Here is a 19,052-nt window from a genome sequence, read left to right as displayed (position 1 = left end):
TTCCCCATGTCCATATCTCTTCTTTAGATGTGTCCTGCTTTGCTTGTTTCTCCTTACTTTGGGGACAAGTTGTTCCACCATGCTGTGATATAACCTGTGTTAGACTTTCTACACTGAATCCTTCACCTCACAAGTATTCCATAACATCAGCTTCTTTTCTTTTCTTTAACTTCTACTTGACTAATCTTCTATACTGCATTCCCTCTTTGTGATCTTATTTTTATGTTGTGAATTTTTCCATATCTGTATGCCTTTGTCTGTATTTCTGGATGAATATCTTTCGGGCTGTATTTTTTGTATTGATTAATTTATCTTTTTCCTTTGCATAAATATTGCATCATATCAGATCTCTCTTTCTTTCCCATGTCCATATTTCTATTTCATACCCTTCAAATGTCTCTAAATTTTGTTCTTTAAATTTTCACACTTCCTCGGTCACTTCTTTTTCCAAATGGCACACGGTTTCTTGGTCTATATAGTGTTTTTCATGGATCTGTTGTATTAATGAACACAAATTTTTATTTGAAGCTTCTGACGGTTTTTCTTGTGGAAATATTTTTCTTTTCTCTTATTTCTCTCAATCTTTTTGTATATCTTTTGTATGGAAATTCTGGGTTTTTTGCTTAATAGTAACAATACATAATTTATTTCTTATCCTCAATAGTCCACTCTATCATATGCATGGCTCTTTTTTGGCCCATCAGTTTTTTGTGATTTTTGTGGACTACTAATTCCTTCTACAATAGGGGTCCATCCTCACCCTGGGCCTGGCCTACCCCCATTGTAGGAATATTTCCATATCTTGAGGATTCTACACTGTCATTTTTTCCAGTCCTGGTACCAGTGCACCTACCAGGATTGGCACTTTTTTATCCTGGGACTGGTGCACCCAGCTGTCTTCTTTATTTTTTAACATACTTCTGTCCATGATACATGCTATATAAAATACAGTCTGTATATTAGTGTCATCTTGGTAAGATTTTGTGAAAATCTAGATCCTCCTTGTGAAGGTACTCACCAAGACATGCGGATGAATTCAATTCCAGCAATACATCTGTCCTTTTTCTGATTTTAACATCTCTCCATTCAGACCCCTTCATTTCTTTGTAGGCCTTGCAGTGTTCCAATAGTGCTGTTCCAATGGATCTGAAGGGATTTAAGAAATACATTTCTTGTATGTACAAGCTCTTCATGCAAGATGTTATTGGCTAGTGTGTTTATTGTTTGGGGGATGCCCACCTGGAGTCTCCATGTGCCTTCTATGAGGGGTTTGGTGTGAGGGTGGTCAAGGAAAGGAAGATGAAGCTTGTTCTGAAGGGCCTTCTCCCAGCTGACACTTCCTGTCCTGCTTCAAAAGTCAGATAAGGGTCGCTGACACTCTGACAAGGACTCCAAGTCTTCAAAAAGAGACTGTAAGAGGTCTGCTTCTGTCTCTACTCCTGGTCCTTCTTTTGGCCTTCTGGATGTAAAGGTCTCAAGACCTTCCAGGTTCCCTGGCTGCCTCAGCACCAGTGTCAGCTCTGACACCTTAGAGCCAATCAGCCTTGGTGCCTGCTTTGAGTAGGGCATCCTTTCCAGTGCTCAGTGTGCCCAGCCCCTCCTTGAAAATTAAGGCCCCTTTAGGCTGAGTATTTCCCCCTTTTCTCCTTCCACTCCACCAGAATTTTCAACAGAGTCTTCTCCTTCCCCACCTTGGGTCTGAGTTCTTCTGGCTCGGCACTGACTGGTGAGTCCTTTGCCCCTCTAATGGACCTCTAAGACCCTGTCAGTGGCTTCCTCCTCTCAATCATCACAGTCAGTGGGTAGTCTGAAAGCTTCAGACCTGGAGCAGCTAATGAGGTCCTTTTTCCAGTGAATATGCAATTATGCCTTATTCATTTGAGTCTGAGCTTTCTCCCTGGAACCCTGGCTCCATTATCCTGGCTTATTCTTGTGGGCCTCATGGATCCAGAGTCATCAAGCCCAGCTGTGTTTCCACCCTTAGGGTCAGATCCAATGGCATGGCCATTTTTGGCTCTGATCGCCACATTAGCCACTTTGACTTCAACTGCAATGGAAATGAGTGGACCTTGGAGCTAATCCATGAAGGCAGGCATCTCCAGGTTGGGTTTGACTATACTGACATCGAGTTCATCCCTCCCACTCATGGTGTCTGCTCTCAACAGCTCAGCTCTTGTCTTGGCTTTGGGGTGGGCATAGCTCCCCACAGGTTCTGATGTGTCTCAGGCTTCTTTAGATCCTGGGACTGTAAGTTCCAAGTGGCCAGCTTCTGCCTTTGATGTAATGAAGAGAATGTTCTCCGGTAAGGAGACAGGTTGGTCTGCCACAGCTGCTTCCTCTTCCCTCTCACCTGCACCTACAAACAGCTCTCTGCTCCAGGACAGCCCACACTTGTTAGTCTTCAATCTGCCTCCCTTACATCTTCCCCTTCCCCTCCGGATTCATCAGTGCAGGAAGTGTTTGGCAAGAGGTGATACACAAGGAAGTACCTGGACTCCCCTGAGGAGTCCTTCACTGAGGATACTGATCTCAAGGAAGTAGAGGGGTTCCCTAAGTCTTCATGGGATGATGCCTCCCTTGCAAATCTTTTGGAGCTTCTTCGCCAGCTTGGTGGCTGGGCCACTGAATACCTTTCTCCAGAGGTGTCAGTATTTCTGAAGACCTTCAGTTTGGGTTGTTCTTGCCCTGGGTGGTTCCCCTCAGGATGCACTCATTGATCTGGTGTCTCAGGGGCATGGAAAGAACCTGATATAGTGGAGCTGATTCCCCAGAAGCTCAACAAAATCCTCACCCTACCCAAGGATTGGCCTGACTGGAATAAGGGTCTGGGCATGGATGCAAGTATGGTGGCAGCCACCACAAAGAATGATATTTAAGAGGAGAGTTCCTCAGTCCATCCCCTGACTAGAGACCATCTAGAGAAGTGCTGTATACTTCAGCAACATTTGCTTTAAGAGCACTCAACGACCTTTCCCACATGACAAGGCATCAGTGTGATTTAGTTGCTGAAGTGTCTAGAAATATTAAAACACAGCAGTCTCCAGAGGTTCAGAAGAGAGACTCGGTTGTCCTCTGTCCAGTCTATTGCCAATGTCTCTATAAGGCTCATCTCCAATGTAGCTGATAGAGCATCCCTAGCTGTTGGCACCGGCATGGCATTGCTATGCTTCAGCATGCTTGGGTGAGGTTGTGTGATTTCATCGGCTGCTTCAAAGTGTCCTTTATCAACACCCCAGTTGAGGGCTCCTGTTTAGTTGGGTTGAAGATTAAAGATATTCTGAGCAGGAGCGAGTAAGATGGAAAGTACCCAGCAGCGAACCTTCTCACTGAATCAGAAGGGGGCAAACATCTCTTTTTTAGGAAATCACAGCAGCCTTTCCAGGATGCTTCTCCTGAAGGTTCTTCCCATGACAAGTGGGGTAACCACAATGGACACCACCTTTGAGGCAGGTGCAGACTGCAGAACCAGGGTTTTCATGGAGAACTCTCAGGAAAGCCCTTCCAGTGAACCTGAGGGATTGCCCAACTGTCCTGCTGTGGAGGCAGTCAGGGGTCACTTGGCTCTTTACCCAGAAATAACAAATGGAAGAAAAAAGTGCTCAAAACAACATAACCAGAAAAATAAGCACCCAGGAAGCAACACCCAATAGGCAGAAGAAAATCCATTTAATAATCACTCGAAATAAAACAAACCATAGCAGCAGTACACACATAAATGCCCAACAGGTTAAAATGCGTTTTTGTCAGAATAAAGACTTCATCAGATGAATGCATACCTCACAAATCCAGCCTTATTTATACTTATAATTAGTTATACTTATATAATTAATTATACTTATAAATAAGGCTGGAGTTGTGAGGTATGCATTCATCTGATGAAGTCTTTATTCTGACGAAAACACATTTTAATCTGTTGGGCATTTATGTGTGCACTACTGCTGTGGATCGTTTTATTTAGAGTGATTATTAAATGGATTTTCTTCTGCCTACTGGGTATTGCTTCCTGAGTGCTCATTTTCTTATTTTTTTTTTTTACCCAGAAGCTTGGGAGGCCATCACCTCTGATGCATATGTGTTAAGAGTCATACCAAGAGGCTATACCATTCAGTTTTTAGAAACAGCAAGTTTCAGTCACAGAAATCTCCCAGACATTCTTCCCTGTCAGAGACAGCAGGCAGCAGAAGAGATTCAGAACCTGCTGGCAAATTGAGTCATCCAAGTGTTCCAGTCAGATCTCTTGGTGCTAAAAAAGAACAAGGACCTCAGGCTTATTTTGGATTTGAGCAAACTAAATCCATTTATAAAACAGATCAAATTCTGGATGATCACAATACAGTCTATTCTACCTCTTCTGAGGAGGGACAATTGGATCTGCTAGATAGACCTCAAGGCCACCTACCATCATATCAAGATAAAGAGACAATGCAGGAGTTTCCTGCATTTCTGACTGTGAGCTAATCATTATCAGTTCAGGGCCTTGCCATTCGGTCTCAACACTGCCCCCAGGTGTTCACCAAGTGCAATGCAGTAGTGGCAGCCTGGTTCCAGCTGCAGAGATTTCATGTCTCTCCTTACCTGGATGATTGGCTCCTCATTGCCCCCATGAGACTATTTCTAATCACAGCCAGGGATACCATACCACAGTTGTGCTGCCTTCACCCTGGAATTCATAGGCTGTCACTTGGATACCATTTCCCTGATTGCCTAACTCCAAAGTTCCAGAATAATCAGCCCTTGTTGGGCAGTATCCTTACTTTCTTATGAAAAACCACCAGTGCATGCTCTTCTGAAACTTTTGGGCTATAGGGCAGCTTTCACAGGGTTAGTCCCCTTAGCAAGGTAGCTCATGAGGGCTCTACAGTGGACTCTTGTAGTGCAATGGTCATATTTGACTCATCCAAAGGACTTTCCTGAAATGCTGATCAGATTAATTGATAGTTATAGTCACATTATTTGACCATTTATTCTTCCCCATCCCTTGGACATGGTCAACACGGATGCCTTACTTCTTGGGTGGGGGTGCATTTTGAAGGGAGGACAACTCAAGGGACCTGGTTTTCTGTGAAGGTCAATGTTCTGGAGATAAAGACTGTCCTTGCATTGCAGGCCTTCCAATATGTACTCCCCAGCAGTGTGATTTCAGTCCAGATGGATAATATGTCCATTGTTTGGTATCTGAATAAACAGGATGGAACACATTCTTATTCTCTGTGTTGAGTTTGGCATTGGGCAATCTCATCTCAACAAATTCTGAATGAAATGTACATCCCAGGGAAGACCAACATTCTGGCAGACAGTCTGAGCAGGAATATTCTTCTACCTCATGAATGGCTCTAAATCTAAAAGTAGCAGCTTGGATTTTTCAGTACTGGGGCACTGCTTGTTGCAACCTCTTTGCCTTCCCCTCCAGCACCAAATGCAACAGCTGTTATACCTTAGTTCCACCTCAGGGATGCTCACCCAGAGATCCTCTTTTGTATGCCTCTGGGTCTCCTATACACTTATCCTCCAGTCCCCCTGATAATCAAATTTCTTCAGAAGGCAGCCTATTGTAGAATGACAGTAATCCTCATCACTCTCTTTTGGCTTCATCAGGTGTACCTTTTCTGTGGCCTCTTCTGAGATACCCACTTTGGGTACTGGATCCTGTTCTGGATTTCATTTCTCATCCAGCAGGGTTAGATCTACCCATCCTTCAGTTCCTCAAGTTAATGGCATGGTTTCTCCAGTTCCTTGATGGCCAAAAATCCCAGTTTGTCAGACAGTATTGTGCATATTTTGTTCTCTTCCCAGAAGTTGTCTACCAGGAAAGTGTGCACAAGTAAATGGAAGGACTTTACTGTTTGGGCAGAGTTGTGTGTTTTTTTAAATCCCTTTTCTCCCCTTTTAGGTGGCTGTGGTGGTGCAGTGGTTAGTATTGTCGCCTCACAGCAAGAGGTTCTCCGGTTCAATTTTCAGCTGGGATGCTTTCTGTGAGGAGTCTGCATGTTCTTCCTGCAGTCACATGGGTTTCCTCTGGGTGCTCTGGTTTCATCCCACATTCCAAAGATATGCAGTAGGTAGAATGGACACTCTAAATTGGCTGTAGGTGAGGGTGTGTGTGTGATTGAGTGCACAATTGAAACTTGAAAAAAGCAGCACGCTTTCAACCAAGAAATCAAATCCAAAAAACGAAGAAACGCGGCAGTAACACAAAAAGAGGTTTAATCCAGAAATCCAACAATTGATTTTTAAACTGAATATGTATTTAAATGAAATGTTTGTGTTTAACCACTAGTCTGAAGAAGTCTCCGTTGTCAGGAGATGAAAGCGCTCACTTGTGGTTGTACTTTGTGTTTTTTATCTGGAGGAATTGTTGGATTTCTGGATTAAACCTCTTTTGTGTTACTGCCAGTGTTTCTTTGTTTTTTGGAGTGTACAAATGAACTGCTGTGGCAGGGCTAGCCACACAGCGGTGTAAAGCCTTGGCTCGGGATGACTGCCACTGCTGAAGTGACACCCCAACCCCATGTGCAAAATGGTTAAAGGGGTTGAGGATGGATGGATGGTGTGATGGTGTCGGATTTTTTGCAGATTTTTTTTTAAAGCAGGCTCTAGTTATTCTGTGGTTTTATTGCAATTGGCAGCCATATCTAATTATTATGTTGACAGTGATAATTTTCCCTTGGATGCAATGAAAATTTCCAAAGCTTATCTCAAAAGTAGCTTTTTTCTGCTCCCTTCTGTTCAGGACCCTGTCCTGCTATGTAATTTACTCTTTGTGCTGCAGGTCCTTGCAGGCCATCCCTTTGAGACTTTTGATACTTCAGATCTGAAGTTTTTGTTCTGGAAGACATTGTTCCTGGTGGTTATTCCTTCAGCCAGGTGTGTGTCTGAGCTAGAAGCACTGTTGACTATTTCCCCAAACCTGATGTTTCACAAAGATAGGGTTTCCCTTCGCACATGTCCTTCTTATCTGATGTTGTCAATTTTCATTCATTCCTCAACAAGTGGGTTCGGATTTGACTCGGATGCTTTTTACAGCTTGTGGATACTGAAAGTCTCAAGCTCCTCCCTTACCCATAATGCTGTAGTTCCCTCCATACTTCAGATCTAGTTTGCCACCTTCATGTACGGATGTGATCACTGATAGATCTTGAGCTTTAGTGTGGTATTGTGAGTGATATAGCATTTACTCCTTTCAATAACCTTGTTTCATTATATTGTATATTTCTCCCGTATCCTTTATACACTTATTGGTGTATTCCTCATTTACTGTTGTTGGTAAATTTTTCTGCCTTATACACTTGTGGTAATTTCATTAGTTACCATTGTTGGTAATTTCCTTTTCACTTTCTTTCTTTCTTTTCTTTTTCAAATATATATATATACATTTTTATTATTCCTGTAGTTCATTTTCCTGCTTCAATATGACTGAAAAACCTTCGGGTTTTAAAAAATGTAAGGATTGCGGACGTAAGATACCTCTGTCTGATGCCCATGTTTCATATGTGTATTGCTTAGGCCCAGCTCATTTAAAAGAGTGTGTGATATTTGTAAGACCTTTAATCCGCAGGCTTTAGTGGATTGCAAGAATAAGCTAATTTTAAAAGGTTTTTTACTTTCTGCTTTTTTGGAGACTTTATCTGGAGATCAGACCTCCAAAAAATCAGATAAGGAGTCCAAAAAGCATCCATTGTACCCTTTGGGATCATCCATTCCTAGCTTGGACCCGACTTTTGAACTTTCTCCTAAAGTGCCCAAGCAAATGGAACCAAGTTTCACAGATCTGAAGACTAAATCTTCAGATCTGACAGCTTCTGACAAGAGATCCGTATCATTGGATCTGACACACTCAAAGCCGACGCTCCTTAGGACCAGTTACTAGGCTACTGGCCCTGAGGCCCTTACAAGCTTAGCTAAGAATTTAGCCCATATTCCAACAAGTCATCACCCTATGCCACTGTCCAGTAGGAACATAGATGGAATCCCAAGGGTGTATTTGCTTTTCCCCATTCAGTTATCCAGGTTGCGCTTAAAAAGGTTTAATGAGGTACTCTGCTTTATGTGGAGAGTTAGTCTATTCCACAAAAGGGGGAGTCTCTTGGGCACAAATCTGTCCTGCCAACAAGTCCTGTTGATGTCACAGACTAGGTTGAGGTTTCACATGAGGTTACTCGACTGGACCTTCACTTGTGGATATGCAGCATTCCCATCAGGGCGGGGTCTGCGATTGCTTTGTATGCCAGACAGAGGTCACCTCTGAGGAGTCTGTAGGAGACTGAGTAGAGGGACAGGGCATTTAGCCTATCTGTGTCGGGCAGATGTTTGAGGCCCTGGATTCTCCGTGTGAGGAATCTCTACGGTCTCTCCAGCTGCTGCATGTGCTTTATGAGGTACATGTCGAAAAGGGCATTGTATTCAGTAATCGGTCTTATAAGGGAAGAATAAAGGGATGTTATGACCACCTTGTCCCTGGCTGAGATACCCTTACTAATGAGCTGAGCCATGTAGAAAGCTTTCTGTACAATGGAGGCAATATGGTGGTCAAAAATCAGTTTGCTATCAACCTGGGTTCCCAAGTCCCTCATGACTGATTGCGTGCTTAGTGCCTTATTATCAATGTGATAATTTGTGGAGGACATCATTCTCCCCAAAAGGGATGATGATGATAATGATGCATTTTTTGGCATTCAGTTTGAGGCCATGTTTCTGGCACCAGTCATTTCTTTGGGTGAGACCCTCTTGGAGGATGTCCACATCACTAGGGGAAATTGATTACAGACATTTGCAAACTTGGTCATCCATAGTCCACTAAATTTGGCCTGCACCTCTAAGAAGTATATCCCAAACAGCAGAGGCTCCAAGACCAATCCCTGGGGTACACAGCTTGTTACAGGTCTACTACTTGAGGTGACTTCCCCTACTTTGAGTAGGTGGGCTCTATCAGTGAGCCAGTTTGCTACCCATCTGGTAACATATGGATTGATGCCTAGTTGAGACAGTTTATCTATTATACCTGAGTGGGGAATAGTATCGAAGGCCTTGGCCAGGTCAAGGTAGCTGGTGTCACAGTCTTCCCCTCATCTATGGCCTTGGTGACTGTCTCAAAGACGTCAACCAAATTTAACAGGCATAACCTCCCCTTGACAAAACTAAACTGTGTGGGATCAAGTTTCTGGAGGTTGCAGATGTCCTTGTTAATGAGGTCTATGATAATCCACTCCATGGCATTGCAGATCAGGCTAGTTAGGCTGACGGGTCTATAATTTCCTGACTCAGTGGATGCTCCACCTTTGTGGAAAGTGATGACAGTAACTGTCTTCCACTCGTCTGGGACGAAGACGGTACTCAGGCTTTGGTTGAATAGGGTGCCTAATGGTGCTGCAAGTTCCTGCCTAAGTTCATGTAGGAGGCAGCCTGGGATGTTATTGGGTCCCATGGATGCTGTATTTTTTGCCTTTTAGAGGGTAGTGATGACTTGCTCCCTAGAGATAAGGGGAGGGGGCAGGTACTGGGAATGTCCTGTTTTACTGATGGGGGGACAGAGGAGTTAAGTTTTCACTGAACCTGTCTCCCAGCAGGTCGGCTATATCTACAGGGTTTGTGTATGTGGTGTCCTTGACCACCAGTTCTGAGCAGATCTGGGTGCTTCCCTTGAGACTGCAGACATATGTGAAGAAAGCTTTATGATTGTCTTTAGTAGATGTGGCCAGTTTGGACTCGAAGTTTGCTTTGGAAGAATTCACTAGTGCTCTTATTTGCTTGTTCAAGCTAAGGAGAGATTATTTCCAATTATACACCTGCTCCTTCTTGGTCCTGGACTGCAATGTTTTCCTTTTATTGCAGAGTTTATTTATTGTAGATGTCCATCAGACATGTTTACTCTTCCTTGAGGAGGAGGATTTTGTCCTGTCTGGTATTCCTGATTCCATGCAGCTATACTAATGGTCATATAGTACTTTGGTGTAAGTTTGGACATATGTGCCAGTTTCTGTGGAGGGGGAGGGGCTGTGAAGCTGTTTATACCTTCGCTCAGGAGGTTATAATCAGCTTTGAGAAGTTTTTTTGTTTGACCCTAGCTGGAGGTGGGGGGTGGGGGAGATGGTGACTTCAAAAGTGACTGCTTTGTGGCTGGATCTTACCAGGGATGATGACACTGTAGGGATCCTTACTCATGTTGGTTAATACTAAGTCCAAGATATTCTCAACTCTTGTGGGGGGTGTCAACCAACTGGTCAAAGGCATTTGCATTGAAGAAATCAAAGAATCTGTGGGTATTTGTGTTTTGACATGAATATATCTTCCAGCCTATGGTTGTATAGTTAAAGTCACCCAGGATCAGGGTAAAGGGTTGTATCTTGATAGATTCAAATAGGTCCAGATAGGTGGAGTGGGCATCTTTAGTCAGAGTTGGAGGCCTGTAGCTAGCTATGATTTGAATAGGGATTGTGAAGATTGGGTGAAGATAGGTGACGACTGCCAGCCTAGCCAGATAGAATTTGGGAGATAATTCTGTCATCTGTAAATATTAATGTAAACCACAGGTTTGTGTCTTAAATGGTAAAAATAGTGAATAGGGTGAAAAAGGAAGCCAGCAAGTAGGTGTGTTTGAGGATATACCTGCAGATGTCCTGATAGGGAATGATTTTGATAGTGCAGTACCCTGTACTTGTGCAGTTACACTCAGTCAGGCTTGGAGACACGCAGGTAAGTCTGGTAGCCTGGGGGAGACCCAGACAGACTGCATACTTGCAGCCAGGATTGGTAAGGTGGTTACTTCAGGGAGTGAGCTATCCTGTAGCAGTGAGAATAAAGGTGAGCCACAGCTGCTTGGGGGTATTGATGGTCCCTTGGACAGAGTGACTGCAAAGGTAGAGGTGAGTAGTAGTACCCAGGCTGACAGTGAGGCACCACTGTCCAAGGATGCCAGACTTCCTGTGGAAGGGGAGCTGGGAAGGGTTACAAGGAGAGAGTTGAGACAGGCTAAGCTCTCAGACCCTACATTGCAAGGCCTGAGGCAGGTAGCTAGGGAGGCAGCTGATTCTCAAGGAAAGGAGTAATCTGTTTACTGGGACAAAGGGTTACTGTACAGAGAGTGGACTCCTGAGGGAGGGCTGGAAGGTGAGAGAGTACAGCAGTTGGTAGTGCCTAGAGCCTACCATCTGGTGCTTCTAACCATAGCCCGTGATATTCCCTTTGTAAGTTATATGGGCATAAAATGTACAAAGAGGCATATTATGCAGAACGTCTATTGGCCTGGAATTTCCAGAGATGTAACAGGATACTGCAGGACCTTTGAGCAGTGCCAAAAGGTAGGCAAGGCAGGAGACAAGGTGAGAGCTCATTTGATGCCTTTGCCTATGATTGAGGAGCCATTCCAGAGGGTAGCTATGGATATTGTGTGTCCTCTGAGTATCCCAAGTTCTACAGGGAAAAAGTATATCCTAGTGGTAGTGGATTATGCTACACGATACCCTGAGGCAGTGGCTTTGTCCTCCATTGAGGCAAAGAAGGTGGCAAATGCTCTGTTAGAGATTTTCAGCAAGGTAGGTTTCCCAGAAGAAATATTGACTGACAGAGGTGCCAGTTTCATGTCAGACCTGCTGGCTTGTCTGTGGAAGTCCTGTGGGGTGAAGCACATGAAGACCACCCCCTACCATCCCCAGACTAATGGTCTTGTTGAGAGGTTAAACTCTACAATCAAGTCCATGCTACAGGCATTTGCAGATCAGTTTAAGAGGGAGTGGGACAAATATTTGCCCCATCTGTTGTTTGCTTACAGAGAGGTTCCCCAGGAATCCACAAGTTTTTCACCCTTTGAGTTGCTGTATGGGCATAGGGTGAGGGGACCTCTAGATTTAATTCAAGATGAGTGGGTAGGTGAGTGCGAGTCTCACAAGGAGTCTGTTGTGGCATATGTCCTAAACCTCAGGACAAGGCTCAGGGAACTCATGGGCTTGGCCCAGGAGAACCTGGCAGAAGCCCAACAACAGAAAAAGGTGTGGTATGACAGGAATGCTTGAGCTAGAGAGTATGCTTTGGGGGAGCAGGTAATGGTTCTCAATCCTCTCAGACACAACAAGCTTCAAGCAGCTTGGGAGAGACCCTACAAGGTGGTAAGAAAGGTAAGTGATGTTGACTACATGGTGGAACTGCTAGGCATAAGGCAGGGGCACAAAATGTACCATGTTAACATGATGAAACCCTACCATGATAGAGAGGCCTATATGCTGAGCATTTGCAGTGGATTGCAGGAGGAGTCTGATGGAGATCTGGGGACTGATCTCCTCAGCAAGGCTGGGACTGACACCTCAGTGGAAGGGGTAGTAATGTCCCAGCAACTATCTCCTACCCAGGTTTGAGAAATCCGAGCAGTGTTGCAGGAATTTGAGGACATGTTCACTGGGAAACCAGGGTGCACCCACCTGATGCAGCACCAGGTGGATACAGGACCCCAAAGGCCTATTCAGCAGGCCCCTTATAGAGTGCCTGAGAGAGTCAAACCGACTCTGAGGGAGGAGGTACAGGAGATGTTGGGACTAAGAGTGATTCAAGAGTCCAACAGTCCCTGGGCCTCCCCAGTGGTACTGGTGCCAAAGAAGGATGGCAGCACCAGCTTCTGTGTGGACTACAGGAAATTAAATAGTCACACAGAGTCAGATGCTTACCCCATGCCTAGGACAGATGAGGTCCTAGAGCAGCTGGGTGGGGCTAAGTATCTTACAGCCATTGATCTTACCAAGGGTTACTGACAGGTGTCCTTGACTCCTAGTGCTAGAGAGAAGTTAGCCTTTCTGGATCCTTTTGGCTTGTATGAGTTCACACAGATGCTCTTTGGGATGAAGAATGCCCCAGCAATTTTCCAGAGGCTGGTAGATCATATCCTGGCAGGGGCATGAGGGTTTGCCCTTGCTTACCTAGATGATATTGCCATCTACAGCCATTCCTGGCCAGAGCACCTTCAGCATTTCTGGGAGTTGCTTTGCAGAATACAGAAGGCAGAGTTGACCATTAAGCCAAGCAAATGTCAGGTGAGTATGGCATAAGTCTCATACCTAGGACATAGAGTGGGGAGTGGTAAGATAAGGCCAGAACCTACAAAAGTGGAAGCCATTCAGGAATGGCCTGCACATGTTACTAAAAAGCAGGTGAGGACATTTTTAGGGACAGCAGGGTACTACAGAAAGTTCATCCCCAGTTATAGTACCATAGCTGCTCCCTTCACAGACCTGACAATGAAGAACAGGCCAGATAAAGTAGTGTGGACCCCAGCATGTGAGCAGGCATTCCAGAGGCTTAAAGAAGCTTTGGGAGGACCACCTGTGTTAGCCAGTCCAGATTACAGCAAAGACTTTGTTGTGCAGTTGGATGCTTCGAACCTTGGGTTGGGTACTGCACTTAGCCAGATTTCTTTAGAGAGAGAAGAACACCCAGTGATTTATCTCAGTCATAGGCTTCAACCCAGGGAGGAATGCTATGCAGCTGTAGAAAAGGAATGTCTAGCCATGGTGTGGGCACAGCAGAAACTTCAGCCTTATATGTATGGAAGGAAACGCACTGTTATGACAGATCACAAACCCCTAACATGATTAAATAGTGCCAGCCAGCAAAATGCCAAGTTGCTAAGATGGATCCTGGGGTTGCAAGCATATGATATGTCCATGCAGCACCACAATGGGATTAGCAATGTCAATGCAGAAGGGCTCTCAAGACAGGGAACAGGGTAAGGTATACTCAGATAGACTACAGTCCAAGAAAAGCCACGCATGGATGACCAGTGCAAAGGTCAAGATAATCCATGACAAAAACAAAATGGCCAGCACAAAAGGAGGAATCCAACCTTTATTGAAACAAAAGGCATACCGGTTTCAGCCCTAAAGACCTTTATCAATGCAAAAAAAACATTTTTGGTTTGTGCTGGCCATTTTGTTTTTGTCATGGATACTCAGATAGACCTCACTCCCTCAAGCAGCGTTTCTCAAGGATCACTTGGAAAACTAGTTTGAGTTCTCCATTGGAGATATGTGAAGATTGGGTGAATATAGGTGAAGGCTGCCAGCCTAGCCAGATAGAATTTGGGAGATAATTCTGTCATCTGTAAATATTAATGTAAACCACAGGTTTGTGTCTTAAATGGTAAAAATAGTGTTACATGTGGAACTGGATAAAATGTAACAACAGTACACTCTACTGACCAAGTAAAGCATGTTGTGACCCTTTGATGTTAAAACTCGGAGCCAGTAAGTCTAGAGTGAGGCATCCCGCCTATTGTTTAAGGCCAGAATTAATGGCCAGAATTTGCATGAATAAATGTCCTTTATTGCTCTGGTTTCTGCCCAGAGGTGAAGAATGTAAATGTAGTTTCTGTTAGCCTGGAAACCCAGAAAAGTGTGAAGAATGATGTAATGTGAACCAGGAATGTGATTTTAAAAACAGAGAATCAGAGAGCATTAAGCATTTTTGTCTTGACCATCCAACACATCAGCACTGTCTTGCTCTATATGTAAGTTTATCTTAGACTTGTGTTTTCTCTTAGAAATAGCTAGAAACTAGAAAGATTAGACTAAGTGTTTTTCTGTGCTGTCAGCACTGTACTACTGAATTATTTTAAGTATTTCTCTGTGCTCTCTGAACTCCTGACTAGCACTGTGTAGTAAAAAGTATTGTCTTGTGTTTTGACTATTTGTTATTAAATATTTTTTAACCCTTTCAACTATGGCTGTTTTGTTAATTTAAGCTCTTTAGAGTACATGCATGCCTTTGGTAAAATTGTACAAAGGCACTCCAATAGCGTTAGCCCTGGGCTATACTACCAATTGGATAATAATATTGCACAGTAATAATTGGACACCATTTTAAGGGCCATTGAGTAGCTGATAAATATTAGTGGGTGGTACTACCGTATAGTCTGGGAAAAGGGGATACAGCTGGAGAAGCTGTGCCAGCCTTCCCCAGGAGTGTCTGTGTGGTTATATAAACTCTTCTCAAAGTGTGTGTGTGTGTGTGTGTGTGTGTGTGTGTGTGTGTGTGTGTGTGTGTGTGTGTGTGTGTGTGTGTGTGTGTGTCAGCTACCTAGGCAGGGACACGAAGCACTTGTTGGACAGAGAGGGTGCTGGAGATTTTAGCTTGTCCACAATGCTAAGATCTGGACCCTATAGCTGTGCCCATGGGGAGTCTTATTGGAGATGTGGAGAGCAAGGGAGCGACCAGCCCCGGACTGAATGTGATCTCTGTGTGCTCTTAATGGACATTGCACTTTACTGTGTGTATTTGTTATTCTTTTTTCCTATATGAAACGCCCCTCACTGGTGTTAGTGGTGAGGATTGAGGCTCCTTGATTGCTGGGCCAGAGCACAGGCATCACAGGGGTCTTGTAAATTGTTAACTGCACCTGGAGTATTTCCTGGGCATAATACTGTTTGACCAGCCTAGAGGTGTGTAGGTCTTTTATATATATTGCAACTCCACCTCCTTTTGTTTTGCTGCCCACGACTTGGGGTCTGAGTGAATAATAGGATGCATCATCTCTAGACCCTGTCCCTTCATACCTATCATCACCATTACTAGAGAGACACTATCATTCTAGGACCCTTTCAGTGGTCTGTTCTTCTCGTTCTTCCAGGAGTCTGACTGAAGTGGATGTGGAGAGAATGATGAAGAAATATCTCACAGCACAAATTTAGATGGAAGTTCTCCCAGCTCCTACCCCATCAGGTCTAGAGACCTTTTCAAGTACTACTGCACCTGTTTTCTTCTTCAATCTGATCTATGGCTTCAGAGCTCCTGGATCTGAGACTTCTGGAACCATCCATGTCGGATCCAAAGATTGTAGTATCTTTTGCTTTGATGCCTTCTCTGAGTGGACTGGCTCTGAACATCTTGAAGCCAGATGCCTTTCAGAGCTGTAGTGCCATTGCCGGATCCGAAGTGTTGGCATTGACTCTGAAGTTGTTGGAGCTGTCTTTGCTCCTTGGAGCCTCGGCTGTGGGCAGCTCACCTCCAACCTAGCTTGTCGTGCACTACCTTTGGATCAGAAGAAGCCAATGGTTTAGAAGCATGTCTTCTTGGCACCATTGACCTACTTCTCTCAGAGACATTATGCCTTTATGGTAGAGGAGAGAGAGTATTCTCTACCTCTAAAGGAAGGACACCCCCCCCCCCAGATCTCTGTTCCCATTCTCATATGCCTTGTTGCCTGAAGCCTCAACAAAGACTACCCAGCAATGTATACTCATGCCTTCTGATACTTGTCCAGAGCATCCGCTAAAGAAATCACTAGGAAGAAAAAGTGCAAGCGGAGTTAAACTCTCCCCAAGAGCCAATCACAAAAGATACAGTGTTTGCTGAGGTGAAAAGGGTGCTCAAGATCACCACCTGATGATGTCTCATTTGGAGACATCCTGGAGATCCTTAAACAAAGGGGTGGTTGGTCTGTGGATAACCATTCTCAAGAGGAAGCAATATTCCTGGAAGCCTTTTGGTCTGGCCCATCTACCCCATGAGTGACACCACCCACAGATAAGCTCATTGATTTGATCTCTAGGCAGTTATGGAAGGAGCCTGATGCTGTTGAGCCAATCCCCAAGAGACCAGACAGGATCTAGCACACTGAAAGGAAGAGAATTTAGGTGCAAAGGAGTACCAGTAGATGCCATGGTCATAGTGGTGGCCACAACAAGGAACTCACACAACAGAATTCATCTGTTCATCCACCTAACAAGGAGTCCAGGGCACTGGACAGATTTGAGAAGCATGTATATGCTTCATTGACCTTTGCACTCAGATCACTGAATTTTTTGGCACACTTTCCCCAGACTTTGAAGGATTTGATTAAAGAGCTATTCAGATCTCACTCTGGGTCCATTACTTCTGAGGCAGAGACCTCTATTGCCTCACACCTGGCTACCCTACAGTCTATTTCCAATTTGTCCATGAGGCTCATTTCAGATGCAGCTGAAGGCACCTCAAGGGTGGTGGGTTCAGGCATTTCCATTAGGAGACATACTTGGATCTCCCTGTATGATTTTGCAGAGCCCTTCAAATCCTCCTTTGTCAATTCTGCCTTTGATGGAAGTTATTTGTTTGGCCCTAAAGGTAAGGACACACTAACAGGTGTGAGCTGGATGGTATGACTCTGTCTGCAGTGGGCGTATGTTTTTTGATTTCTCAAAAAAACTTTTCTAGGGATCAATGAGGTGGTCATAGGTTCATAGGTGTTTACTAGGCTAACAACCTTAAGGGCCTGTTTACAACCTAGCCATGCATCTCAAATGTTTGACAAGTTCTGATACCCTTGATAAGTGTATGCAGGGGCTTGGGGGATGAAACATTTACATGCTAGGGCCTGGGAGATGAACAATTTGCAGATTGCCTGTGTCCATTAAAGACATAGGTGCCAAACCAGGGATGAATTTCCTGTTGCCCATCCAGTTGTCCAAGTTGCAGTTGAATTGGGTTAGGGAGGAACTCTGCTTCACATGAATGGGGAGCCTGTTCCAGAGACGGGGTAATATCTGGACTACATACCTGTCTCTCCAGCAGGCCCTATTTATATCACAGGTAAGGTTCAAGTCCTTACAATGAGTAATTCTGGTGCTGTTAATTTTGTGGATATGCACAAGGTCCATCAGAGTGAGGCCTGACAGTGCCCTGTATGGCAGGCATAGATCTCCCCTCAAAAGCCTGTAGGAGACAGAATACAGGGATAGAGCCTTGAGGTGGCATGCGTAGGACATTTTACTTGCACCCTGTATTCTTTTAGTGAAGAACCTCTGTGGACGTTCCAGTTCCTGGATATGCCTGGTTAGGTACATACCAAAGGGGGCATTGTACTCAATGACAGGTCTGATGAATGCTGAATACAATGGCACAATGACTTCCTTAGACTTAGATGCCATACCTTTGTTTATAAGTTGCACAACATAGAATGATTTCCTCACTACTGTAGACACGTGATGGTCAAAGACTAGATTACAGTCTATGTGCGTCCCTAAGTCCCTGACTACTAGGTCAACTCTAAGGGGGTGTATTGTCAATATGACAGTTACCAGGGATAGATGACTTCCTGAAGGATACTATTATGCATTTCTTGGCATTTAGCTTTAGTCCATGGCTCTGATATTAGCTGTTTGTCTGTGTCAGCCCCTCCTGGAGAACATTTGTGTTAGTGTGGGATTCAATGACAGCTCCTAGTTTGCAGTAATCTATAAATTTAATCAGCCAGAGACCACTGACAATGGTCTTGACTTCAGAGAAGTAAATGCCAAAAAGGAATGGTCCGAGGACTGATCCCTTTTTGTAGAGGTGGACTCTCCAGTTCTAATTTCCTGGGTCCTGTCTGTGAGCCAGTTGGCTATCCACCAGGTGACTTACAAGTTTGTACCTAACGTCTTGAGTTTGTCAACAATGCCCAAGTGGGGTATTATGTCAAATGCCTTGGCCAGGTTAAGGTAGGCAGTGTGAGACATTTTACCCTAATTCATTGCTTTGGTAACCTGCTCAAAGATGTCTACCAGGTTGAGTAGGCATGATCTACCCTTGACAAAACCAAGCTGGGAGGGCTCCAGTGTCTGAAGGCTTACTATATCACTATTGATCATTTCCATGGTAATTCTTTCCTTGGCTTTACATATAAGACTAGTGAGACTTGTGGGTTTGTAGTTTCCAGGGTCTGTAGATGGCTCACCTTTGTGCAGAGGGATGATTGTTGCTGTTCTTCATTCATGAGGCACAAAGCTTGTTTGTAGACTATAGCTAGATAGCGATGTGTTTCAGAAAGTCTCAGAGTCCTTTCTATGTTCCAAGTGGAGATAGTTCCACCAAGGGCAGAGGGGGGAACTCTAAAGGAAGATGCCAGCCCTGTGGTAGAGGAGTCCAGCAGAACCAGGGGTCCAGAGATATCTTCTCTGACAAACCCTACCAGTGCTCCTGAAAGGAGGCCCAGTTGTCTGTCTCTGGAGGCAGTCGGGTGTCATCTATCCCTACATCAGAGAGCGTGGTTAGACATTGCAAAAGGTACATAGTTACAGGTGTTTGCTTCTATACTGAGGGCACATTTTTTGTTTTCCATT

At 44.4% G+C, this 19,052-nt stretch overlaps 1 protein-coding gene across 1 annotated transcript in view; it reads left to right on the top strand.

Annotated features, from left to right (window-relative positions):
• SLC9C1 (solute carrier family 9 member C1) overlaps positions 1–19,052 on the top strand; it is a 3,253,894-nt gene that overhangs the window by 304,102 nt on the left and 2,930,740 nt on the right. The gene's annotated exons all lie outside the window — the stretch shown is intronic.

The sequence above is a fragment of the Protopterus annectens genome, chromosome 3.part0 (genome assembly GCF_019279795.1).
Source record: "Protopterus annectens isolate FY-2018-M chromosome 3.part0, PAN1.0, whole genome shotgun sequence".
NCBI classification, from domain to species: Eukaryota; Metazoa; Chordata; order Ceratodontiformes; family Protopteridae; genus Protopterus; species Protopterus annectens.
This window is presented reverse-complemented; position numbering and strand designations above follow the sequence as displayed.